This window comes from Denticeps clupeoides, chromosome 11 (genome assembly GCF_900700375.1).
Source record: "Denticeps clupeoides chromosome 11, fDenClu1.1, whole genome shotgun sequence".
In the NCBI taxonomy this organism is placed as follows: domain Eukaryota; kingdom Metazoa; phylum Chordata; class Actinopteri; order Clupeiformes; family Denticipitidae; genus Denticeps; species Denticeps clupeoides.
The window spans coordinates 12,666,256-12,678,859 of record NC_041717.1 but is presented as its reverse complement, the minus strand read 5'-3'; positions in this window follow the sequence as shown (position 1 = coordinate 12,678,859).

The following is a 12,604-nucleotide window of genomic DNA, read 5'->3' as shown; positions in this document are numbered from 1 at the left end:
ATTATGGCTTCCTGTTTTGTTAGATGAAGCTGCAAAAAAAAAAAAACGCATGGCATCGTAGGGAGATCTAAGAAAGATGAAAGATGAGATGACTAGGTGATTAGCATTCACATAAACCTGTGAGGCGTGGGGGGTCGAAAGGTCACCTGCTGCAACGTGGGTTCCATTTTCACCGCCCTTGTTAAAATATCCCTCAGCTGTTGGTCATACGCTGGTGCCGGTTCGGCTGCTTTGTGAAAGAGGCTGGCATGTTGATCCAGGAAGCACTTTTGTTGTTTCCTGTCCTTGGGTGAGTTTGCCAAGAGATACAGAAATTCTTTTTACAGTTTTTTTTTTTTGTCTCTATTGTGCTCCCGTTTACCGACTACAAGAGAGAGCAACAGAAACTGCTGTTCTATTTTTAAAGTCAGCAGAACAGGTCTGTGCTCGCTGGCTATCACTGGCAAAGCAAGTTATGTTCCAGAGCTAAGTTATGTGGGCTGTAGCGATGCTATCGGATGGTTCTCGTTCCCATTTTCTCATTTCCTAACCCTACCAGTGGAAAACATGTAAACATACCAAAGAACCCTCCAAACAAATCCAAACAACCTCACCTTTTTTCGCAGCACACCCTAACATGTGTTCTTGACTACTCTCTCAATATACATACATGCATACATAAATACATATACAATCTCCTTGGCCTAATTTATGCATTAACCTGTAATGCATGGTAAACATTATACACCATATCCCAGCCATTCAAGCTGGCTCCATTGGAGCCACAGTCCTCCATCGATCTGTATCTATTTATCTGTGGCTTTTCTAGCACTTGCATGCAGTAATTATAGGCTCTGACCCTGCCCTGCAGTAAAATAGGGTTAAGGTCCTTGATTGAGAGCAAAGTGGGATTTGAACCTGTCACTTTCAACGGGGTCAGCCGCTTGACTTGGCTGCACTACTGCACTACGATTATGTTTTTTTTTTTTTGCACAATTTCGCACGTAGTAGAAGTGGGACACCTCATGCCATTTTCTATAATCTCCTTTCACCTTGCCAACCTTTCTCTCTTTCTTCATCTTCCTTTTTTGAGAAGTGCTCCCGACTTAGTTTTTTTTTTTAATCTGCCATCAGCTCTTCAGTTTAGGGTTATTACAGCATGCCAGACCTGGCGCCAGTGCACGCCCCCGGTCCGTCTACTCAGACCCTGCCATGGAGGTGGGACACATTGCCGTGACATCACACATGGGAAGATATGTGCACTTGCCCAAGCCTTGGCTCCTACGATGCCTCCTACACTCAAGTCCCGAGACATGGGAAAACCTGAAAAACAAACACACAAAAATGCACCCATTCACACACACAGCTAAAACAATTTACTTTCAACTCAAGTTGCCGCACAACTTAATCCAAAATCTTAATTTGTGTCACTCTACACTGCTTCCCTATTCTGCTTCCCCACACACTGCTCCCCAGGCGCTGAGGGTGATGGGTTAAAAGCAGAGGACACATTTTGTTGTGTGCACCGTGTGCTGCAGTGTTTCACAATGACAATCACTTCACTTTCACATGTAAATGTATTAATTTTGACAGAACTATTTGATTGTAAATGTGACCTCTGTGAACCGACAACCTTCCAATTACGCGTCCCTTTCCATACCTGCTAGGCCACCACTGGGAGAAGCCTGACGTCATGTGAAAACATCATTAAAGAGTGTGTTTCTGTCTTGTTTTATCAATTTTTTAGGCAAGACACATTTGACTTGAACTCACAAGCCCCATGCTTTGCGCATAGTGCTGCTCTTCAAAATTAGTGGTCATAAAATATTAAAATATGCTTTCTGTAGATTAAAATGTAGATTAAAAAGGTGCTGTGATGTAGATTAAATGTAGATTAAAAAGGTGCTGTGAAATTTTTGCAAAATTAAAAGAGAGACGTCTTTCCAACTCTCGCTCACACTGCCTATGATGACAAACAGTTTATTTTCCCCCATGGGCTGCCAAGTTTTCCGGTGTCTACAAATGTATGTTCATTTCTTGCGGTCATAGAACAGCCAGCTTCTCCCTCCTTTTTCTCGTTTCGTACCTCAAGCAGAGAAGCCTGTATGTACTCTTTTTTTTTTTTTTTGGATCCCTCCATCCTTCACCCTCCCATCCCCCTCAGCCTCTCTCTTCGTTTGTCCTCCGGTCCGGCTGACTCAGGCCTTTTTCAGGTACGTTGCCCTGGTGGAGATGGAAAGCTAAAGCCAGCAAACATTCTCAAGCGGCTGCCATTTCCTTTAAAATGCTTGGTGGAGATGAACGTTCTCTCCCAGAGGAAGCAGACGTTAATGGGGCATTGAGCCTGAGGCCGTCGGACAAACATTCCTGCTCTCTGTGCGGCATGCATTCAGTCACTTCCAATTCATTTCATAAATCATCAGAAATCCATTACTTTAATCTTGATAAGTCGTTTGACTTTCTGTGCATGCTTCTTTTATTTCGGCTTGCAAGGGGATTCCATTTGGTCGCAGTAATGTGAAAGTGTTTCAGCAGTCCAAGGAAAAAAAGGCAGATAAAAAGAGTACGAAACTGTAAATTAGCGGGGCAACGATAAAAAAAAAAAAAAAAAAAAAAAAAAAAGATAAGGGCTGACACTGTGATCTCGACACTGTGGGAGGTGAAGAATCTCGTGAGGAAACATTCAGCAGAATTTTCTGTGATTCTCTCATTAGATTCCCTAACGCAATTAGGAAAACAAGCTCTCGGTTTGAGCCGTGAGAAAGGGACCGGGTTCTTGGGAACTATCCCTGGTGTCCTGTTTCCTGAGAGCCACAATGAATGGGCGCAGCCTGAAACACTAAAGGGCAGAGACATAACTAGAAAACAGCGAGCGAACTAGCTGCGCCAGTGATTGGGGGAGTGGGGCTTCGCACCACAATTGGACAGGGTCTGATGTTGTTTTGATGGACCCAGCGATAGGCAGAGGTAAATACAGGCCATAGAAGGGTACTTTTAACAAAACAAAAACCAAGAGGCCAGGAGGTGGGCAACAGGAGAGATGACACGGTGCCATACATCTTCATTCTCACTCATATGACAGACAAACATACAGTACATTAGTTATTCAAAAGCTTGAAATAATAATGGGTGACGGCACAGGTTGCCCTCCAAGCTGTATAGGTTGTGTATGCAGTTTTGGCCTTTCATCCACACGAAAACTCCTTCCAGGGAGAACAAGACTCTGTGCATTTTTCTGTGAAGAGTTTTGACTTACAACGTCCAGCTTGGACGCTACTGCTGCCTTTGTTTGATGTCACACTGTGCGCCGTGTTATTACTTGCATGAATCAAAGCAATGATATGAGCAGATCAGAACAGTGGTTGGCACGTGGTATGAAAGTGTTATGAACACTGTAAAAAAAAAAAAAACTTTATGACCATGTAATTAGGAAGATTTTTTTCAGTTAAGTTGAGAGAACTTCATGCTTCGCAACCAGTTGCCTTAAATTTTCCAACTTTTTCTTTTTACAGTGTAAGTATGCATTTAATTTCTATGCCATGATGTCAAAATGCATTGTCTGTGCAAGTACAAAGCAGAGCAAAGAAAAAAAATAAAGCCAACAAAAAAGGACAGTACTTACAGTTTAGAGCCAAAAATGACCATTTTGAAAACCAGGTGAAGTTATTTCACCAATCATTGTCTTCATTAATTTATTACACAATAAGTTGCACCCCTGCCTCCATGCTAAAATGCTCCAGTAATCTCTGCTGTACAAATGCTTTGAAATAGGTACAGGACAAATTCTGTCCAATTCAACTGACCTTTCATCTAACTAGCATAATTTGAATAGATTGTAGAGGCACTGATGATGTGCATTGGTCTGTGACATACTGTGTTGCAGATACGTGCTGATAGAGGCTTGCTCAAAGTCTCAGAGGACATTGGCCTGGCATCTGTGCCCTGTTGATCATTTCACAGTCGATGTCAGGAACTGGGCAATGGGTCATTATGTACGCCTTTGAATCCCCCTGGCATGCTAGATTTGTAGGGCATTCTTCTGATTCAGAATGCAGATGTTGCTGTATAGATCTCCTCCACATACCTTGCCATCCATGCATAAAGCACATTTAAAACCTACAGAGATGAGGCCAAACTGCTATACACTAAATAGCACAATATAAATAACACAATATAAACAATGAGGCATAAGTCATTGTGAAAAACAGCATAGCACATGTGCAGGCAACGAAATGTGTCCTCTGCTTTTAACAATCACCCTTGGTGAGCAGTGGGCAGCCATGAAAGGCGCCCGGGGAGCAGTGTGTGGGGACGGTGCTTTGCTCAGTGGCACCATGGCTGTTCGGGAATCCCAGCTAGGCCAGCACTTTTTGTGTGTGCAGCAGCATTCTAAAATAGCTGGAGGTGAGATAGAGCAGACTGCCTTACTCCTGCATAAAGGGAATTGTAGTAATCAAGATGTGTTGTAATGAATGCACGTATGACTATTTAAAAGTATTGCCTTTTTAAATAGGTTCTAACTTAGATATTTGCCATAGCTGAAAGAAACTTTTTTGGAACACCGAGCTGATCTGATTGTCCTTTTTTAGGTCACAGTCCTTGATTATCCTTAAGTTTTCAAATTTTTAACCCTATTGGTAATAAATGGTCTCAGTTGACTGAGATTTAAATATGGTAGGCTTGCGGTGTCAGGGGGTCGAAACTGCCCGATTTATCAGATTGCCAAGCCAGTTGCCAAATCAATCCCATGCCTCATGCTGCCAGATATCTAATAGATATAAAGGTGGCAAATATTCCAAAATGGCAGGTATAGGTCAGAACAAATTGTTCTGTTCCACTATTGTCTTTGATGGGTACAACACATCCATTTCATTACATGACTGTAACACAAATAGACAAATTGTTGATGTCAGTGAATGGTTATGTCAAGTGTGATGAAATGTTGCTCAAGGGTGATTCCTCACTGCTGCACAGAGCGACACCAGGTCATATTATCCAGTAGTATACTGCAGTAGTTGGAGCTTCGCGAAGGGATTACAACAGCTCAGACATGCTGCTAATCAAGTCTAGTGCAGAGTCAGATAAGCCCATCAAGGGTCCCTCCCAGCAGCAATGGCCCCACATGAAGAAACAAAAATGTTTACAATTAGAATAAAAGCCACACGTCTTAAAAATTTTAAATATTAATTTTTTTGGAGATATTTAATTAAAATTGAGACATTTCAACCGAAGTGGACTTAAAAATAAAAATACTCAAATTCTTGTATATTAAATAAAATTAAATAATTAACAAAAATAAGACAAACATAAGCCTGTTAGCAAACATTCATATTGTGTCATATTGTATGATCTCTTGACCACATGCCCTTTTGGACTATATAGCATGTCAGACTAAAAAAATGCTTGAGGAACCACGCAGAAACACATAGCAATGCTGTGGTATTGTCATGGTACAGCCTTGTTCCAAAATTGGTTACATGCATGATTTTTTCCTGAGAATTGTATGCACAACAACCCATAATGACAACCTGAGGTTTTTGCAACTTATAAAAAAAAAAAAAGAGAGATGATCACTGGTACATAAGTATTTACAGTTTTTGCTGATGCACCTTGTTGATGCACCTTTGGCAGCAATTACAGCCTCAAGTCTTTTTGAACATGATCCCACAAGCTTGGCGCACCTATCCTTGGCCAATTTGACCCATTCCTCTTTGCTCCATCAGGTTGGATGGGAAGTGTCGGTGCAGAGATCTCTCCAGGAGTTGTCCTGAAGCTACTCCTTTGATATTTTGGCTGTGTGCTTAGGGTCATTTTCCTGTTGACAGATGAACCATAGCACCAGTGAGTGCTCTGGAGCAGGTATCATCCAGGATGTCTCTGTACATTGTGGCAGTCATCTTTCCCTGCATCCTGACTAGTATCCCAGTTCCTGCAGCTGTAAAACATCTCCACAGCATGATGCTTTACCACCATGCTTTACTGTAGGCATGGTATTGGCCTGGTGATGAGCCAATAATGTGAGGCCTGGCATTCACACTCTGGTCTGTTTCATCAGACCAGAGAATTTTGTTTCTTATGGTCTGAGAGTCCATCAGGTGACTTTTGGCAAACTCCAGGGTCTACCATGTGGCTTTTACTAAGGAGGATCTTCCATTTGGCCACAGTGTCCATCGGGTTCTTGATCACCTCCCTGACTAAGGCCCTTCTTCCCAGATTGCTCAGTTTAGGTGGCCAGCCAGTTCTAGAAAGAGTCCACTGAAGAATGCTGAACTCTACTATGCTCATCGGGACCATCAATGCGGCATCAAAATTGAAATTAGTTTTTTCTGTAATCTTCCCCAGATTTGAGACAATCCTGTCTCGGAGGTCTACAAACCATCCCTCTAGCTTCATGTTTGGTTTGTGCTCTGACATGAGCTGTAAACTCTGGGACCGGCGTGTGTCTTTGCAAATCAGGCCCAATCCACTCTTTTCTCCACAGATGGACCCCAATTAAGTTGAAGAAACATCTGAAGGATGATCAGGGGAAACAGGATGCAGATGAGCTTCATGGCAAAGGCTATGAAATTAAATTAGTCAAAACTTAAAAAGTAAACTTTTTCATGTTGTCATTATGGGGTGTTGTGTGTAGAATTCTGAGGAAAAAAATTATTTAATCAAATTTGGAATAAGGCTGTAACATAACAAAATGTGGAAAAAGTGATGTGCTGTGAATACTTTCCGGATGCACTGCAAGTGAATATATATAGTCGAATTCTTTGTAAGGGGCAAAACTGTAAGAGGGCTGCGAAGGACCATGTGACACACCCATGCTCAAACCATTTGGCAGACAAGCGAGGCAAGCCGGAGCACATTTGTGTGCATCACAGGGCAACTGCAGCTTGACCAGCACCACTGTATACCTCACCAGGACAACAGCAATGCTTACCGGTGCCATATAGCAAAACAGGAGAGGCTATTTAAAACCGTCCTCCGACTCCGTAAATACGAGCATTGTACATGCACGCTATCTCGTCCAAAGGTAATTACTCCACCGCTTAATGGGAGGAGGGGTGTGGGCTGCATTTCTGGCTCTTCAAAGCCGCTCCCCAGGGAGAACCTGAAAGATTGAAGTTGCGGACAAGCTACCACACAACTGCTACGTCTCTGGACGCGTTTCATGGGCACGTCAGGACCTTGTTGTGAAAAAATGTGCCCGTCGATGCCGCAACCAAACATGCTCCGGCCAAGTTGCTGGAAACATTTTGCTCAAGCGGGCTGTGGATCGGTCCCTCCCGCCTGTGGCCAGTCAAAGGAGGCTGTGTGCTGGCGAAAATAAAGAGACTTTCTGTCCATTCTGTGTACCAGCTATTCTATCTGAGGGAGCCCCTTCGTAATCCCAGTTCATTTTCGGGCCGGAGCAGTCAACGGAGTGAGGAGGAGTGAGAGAGGAGAAAGGGGTGAATTTGGACGCAAAGAAGCTGGCAGGAACGACAGCCTCACGTACATGATGATGGGCTTTGCTTTTGACAGGAGGCTGGAAAATGAATGTCTTGGCCTCCCTCTCATTTCTCCACCCCCCCAACCCACCCACCCACCCCTACCCCTCAGTTTGACAGATTTGAGACGTCAGGAACCCTCGCAGGGGCAGAGGTAACGTCTGCGGCACACTGAGTACGTAGATGTGGAGTATAAACATGGCTAGTCATGTTTAATCCAATTCAGCATGACTCCAGAGAGGACCTTGCAATATTAGGTCCTCATAAAAGGTAGATACAATGACAATAACATTATTCCTTGTATAGCCCCAAAACAGACACTTACGGGACACGTCACAATAATGTCATATTTCATATGAGTAAATATATCACTCACAAAACGCTCTCTGTGCAAGTGATTTAAAGCAGAAACGGTTTTACTACAGTAGTACACTTTTTACAACGGTGTACTACAATCTTCAAAAGATTTTTTTTTAAACAGCTGTTCCACCCCAATATAAAAAGACTGGTCCCTTCTGGCCCCCCAGTAAATGAAATCCTGCCTACGCCCCTGACAATAGGTCTCGCTGCAGGGTAAACATGATACACAGAACAATATTTGTCCATTTTTGAATACACTAATCATTTTGGTACAGACAAAACATACATTTAGTGGACTGGTGAGTTGGGGTTGAGTCTTTACTAAGGTAACTTCTGTACCAATAGTTTCAGTTGTTTGGCTGTCCCACTGGTACCACCTCACAACTCATAGGCCGGGTCCAGTAGCTCAAAGAAAATTGAATTCGGGTGGTCTGATCTAATGAGTGTCATGGTTCAACATTTTGAGCTCATCTAGCTGCTAACACTGACACGCACTGCACACGAGGTTTGCAGCTTTATAGGAGCACAAATAGAGCAGACTTCTGTGCAGTGAGTCAGCTTCAAAAGGGGAACACAAAAAAAAGAATCACAATCTGCCCATCAGAAACAAGAATGCAGTGCTTATTCGAACAGTTCAGATCTGCAGTTCAGATCGTGAACATTACATGCATTCTTTAGAATAGGTTGCAACACAACACAGATTCCTAAAATATAACTTTTTCAGAAAGTCTATCTGATCATCGGCAGCCTGACAGGGTGTGCTGATTTTAGGTGGTCAATGGTGTGTGCTAATAACTTTTTGAAATATACAGCACAGGAAGGGAGAGACTGAAAAATTGGCCAGAAATCCCTCTGCCTCACCCCCCAGTGGCTGGAACAGCATGGTCCATAAGACCTGCTTCCCCTGAGAAAGCTCTGGCTGACCGCAACAGCCTTGATTCCAAATCCAGCTGCATCATCTGCAGGATGTAAACTCTCACATCAGGCTACACACAGCCAAACAAAAAGAGAGAGAGAGAGAGATCATGAAAAAAATGAATGACACTACAAATCCTATCATGTTACAGAAACATGATGTCATACATGAATTCTAGCCTAAAATAACAGCATTTTCATGGCACACTGATATCTTCCATCCTGACATTGTTGCAACACCCGTTCTTGCAATTAAATGGTGAAGAATAGTGTTGAGGAACCTCTCACCACAACTGTGCAACGCTGTATGGCACCACATCAAACACATCCAACTATGGGTCCTTCAGGTGGCTGTAAGGAAAAAAACGTTTTTCTTCTGTATGGCACAGACACCAAAAAAAAAGCTAAAAGAAGATGCTAAGAATGGAAAAATAGTAGGCAAGCAAAGCAACCAGATGACAGTTAAGCTCAGACTAATGCAAGTCTGTTGTGACTCACAGCTGCTGGGTAAACACCAATCCATCAGCAGAGCGTACATGCCCGCCAGTGTTATTTATGAAAGATTATGACGTAGGCTGTTACCATATCAATGTCGCCCCTCTCTCACAGTGATTTGTATTACAAAAGTCATCCAGTCTTATGCTAGCTAGGAAATAAATGAATTTGGCATTTGTCAATATCACGGTAAATATGACTTTCAGGTTTTTCTTTGAAAGTGCAACAAATGTTGGACTTGCAATTCACCACATTGACCTTCCTACTGAAAGAGCACTCTGACTGCGACCGTCTCACCATTAAAATGCAATTTGGGTCTAAATTGTCATCACTTGTGAGAGGTGCAGGCTACAGAAAATGAGAGATGGTCTGGCTACAAAACCTATAAAATCTTAGAGCCCTGTGAAACTATGCAGATCATTACAACAACTGCAACAAAACAGATGACGCATGCTTTTTGAACATATACAGTCATATATCTAACATATGTGTACATATGGGGATTTAGATTTATCATGTACTATGTTAGTGTATCCTGCCCCAAAAGTCATTAAAATCCCCCATAAATGCCCAAGGTGTTCACAATATGATATTAACAGGAACAGTCCAGTGCCGAATCTCACATCACTCTAATCCTCTGTGTAATCTTCACCCAATTTAATCCTGACATGTCTGACATGTCTGCGTTTCAGGCATGTGATTGCCCAGACACTAATAAAAATCAATACTAAACACTCTTTAAAACACTCTTTTAACGCTTTAGCCATCTGTTTTGAGTTTTTGGCATCACTTTGTTTCACTCTATAAAGAGGAATCTGGCAGTAACCCTGCCTTAAAAAACCTTGCTGAGGTTACACATTAACTGGATCCTACCGAGCTGAGGCCTGCCACAACTAAGAAAAGTTTCAAGTTGACCCTGCAATTTTCTTCATTAAGCTGTCATGTTTCTCTTGACAAACGTTTTTTTACTGCTCAATCTCACCTTGACTTTAAACCCACCTACTATAATTCACTCAGATTGTGGGTGTCGATAAGCAATTCCAATGATGGATACGGCCAGGGGTCTATCTAGAGGATGGCAGGGTAATGCAGCACTTCCCTTTCACTAATCCCTGTCAGTGGCAAAGGTGATTAATATATCCATTGATTTAACCTTCATCCCCTTCATATTTTCTCTGTCTTCTGTCTTTTCCTCCTTCCTTTGCCCCCTTGCGTCGTCCCTGGCGCCAGACCAGAACCCTGGAGCCCCGGGTCTGTTCCTCTCTCCTTGTGACACATTCACTCACTTGGAGGAAAACCAGCACAGATCTGACCATCTCCATATGCCACCAGTGCAAATGTTCACAGTCGCCTGCTAATTCGCTAACAAGTAAAAACCTTCGGCTTCTGCACAGGCCGGCTCTGCTGCTGTGTTCGCACCATCGGCACCCGCCGCAGCCAGCATGCACCTATCAGGCCGCCTCCAGGTCCTAGGGGGAGGAAAATAGCTCGATACTTTTCTCCGACATCCCGGCTAATGGTTTCTTATCTAGATCAGGAAAGATACACAGTTTTATTTTTACTCGGCTTTTGTCGGAGCAGGCAGGGCAGCTGAAGAGCATTCGGTGGCGGTGCTTCCATGGCGGCGCACAAGGGAATATTTGTCATACACCATGAACCACAAGGGCTCACCAAAGGACAGACACCACTCGCCAAGTACAACACTCTTATCGGCATGAGGGCCGTCCGACAGACAATAATGGCCCACTGATCGCTTGAAAACCAAAGCAAAACGTCTTTCTCGCGTTTCAGCACGGGAGGAGCAGGGCTTTTATCGCCAAGTGATAACATCTATTAATTTATTTATTTCTCAGAACAAATTCTGACAAGCTCCTAAAAAATATCACAGGTTGTAGTCCACATGATGTTGATGCTGATGACTGATTATTGCCTTTCATCTCCAGGATTTCCAGGCAAGAGATGTTGCTGTTCATATGTTTGTTTGAATTTAAAGGCATTTGATGCATTGCTGACCATGCCTTGAATTTGAATTTGCACAATGAAGGTAATGTTCATTTAGTCACCTTGTAAACAAGCACATATTATAAACAGACCATTGTCTTACCATCACAACCAGGTTTAAGTGTCTTTTTCAGGGACACAATAGTAGTAAATGGGATTCATAGACGAGTGTCTTACCCACTAGGCTACTACCAGCCTCCTACTACCAGGCTACAACCACCCTACCAACCCCATTCTTAGCAACCTTTTTAAAATGAGGCTTATGGGGGCTCATGGGGGCCCCAGGGGCAGTGGTTTGACTCCCGAGCTGCCAAGGTGAGCAAAGCACCGTCCCCACACACTGCTTCCTGGCCTGTCATGGCTGCTCACTGCTCACCAAGGGTGATGGTTAAAAATAGAGGACACATTTCGTGTGCTGTGCTGGGTTTCACAATCACTTCGCTTTTCATAGCATCTATCAATTTCCTGTCACACCAAAAATAAATAAGTAAATAGGTGATATATATTGGTTATAATATTAGCAACCTCTGACATACAAAATAAATAGAACTTTGCTGAAGGATGTCTTTACACACGCTTACATCATCCCAACATACACAAATTCAACACACTCATGCGGAATAATTTGTTTTGTTAAGAAAGCTTTTAAAATTCTTTGTAGTCACAAACATCCATCATAGACAAAAGGTTCACATTTCAATAATTGCGACTATTATTTATGGGTCAGGTGTGCTGCAGAAAGCCCACTCTGATCTCCATATGAATGCACTTTTAGCAGTTATCAAGGGCTCATGCACTGATAACCTCCAGCTAAAGCCTCAGAAACAACCCCAGGCCTCACCCACGGGACCACTCGTGGCGGGGGTGGGATCAACACCCCAGCAAACTCAACAGAGACTTCTCAATGGAGTGTTCCAGGGAAAATAGATCAATTAGAACCTAGTCAAAGACATAGCATGTGGTTACACTCTGGGCCTAATGAGTGAGTGATTTCCCCATGACCTGTTAGCTGGGGAACGTGCACAGCCTGAAGTCAGCTTCTTCTGGTGGGTGAGCTCATTGTGTTTTGGGCCTTCAGTAGCGGAACGCCCTCTGAGATTATACAGGGGCCAGCAGGAGACAGTAAGACTGCATGGTGGCCACACAGGCGCTATGCAATGATGTCGTTTGTCTAGTGTGTTGAACATACTGGATTCATGTAATCTAGTGTGGAACAAGGACTGGATTCATGTAATGCCAACGTGTTTAGAGAATGCTCCAAATGGCGCTTTGTAATTGTATTATAACTTAAATAGTAATGTTCATTTCCAGTTGAAACAGTTCTGATAATGTCTACTGAATGTATGTGTTCCACATGTCAAACACAGTTCAATCTG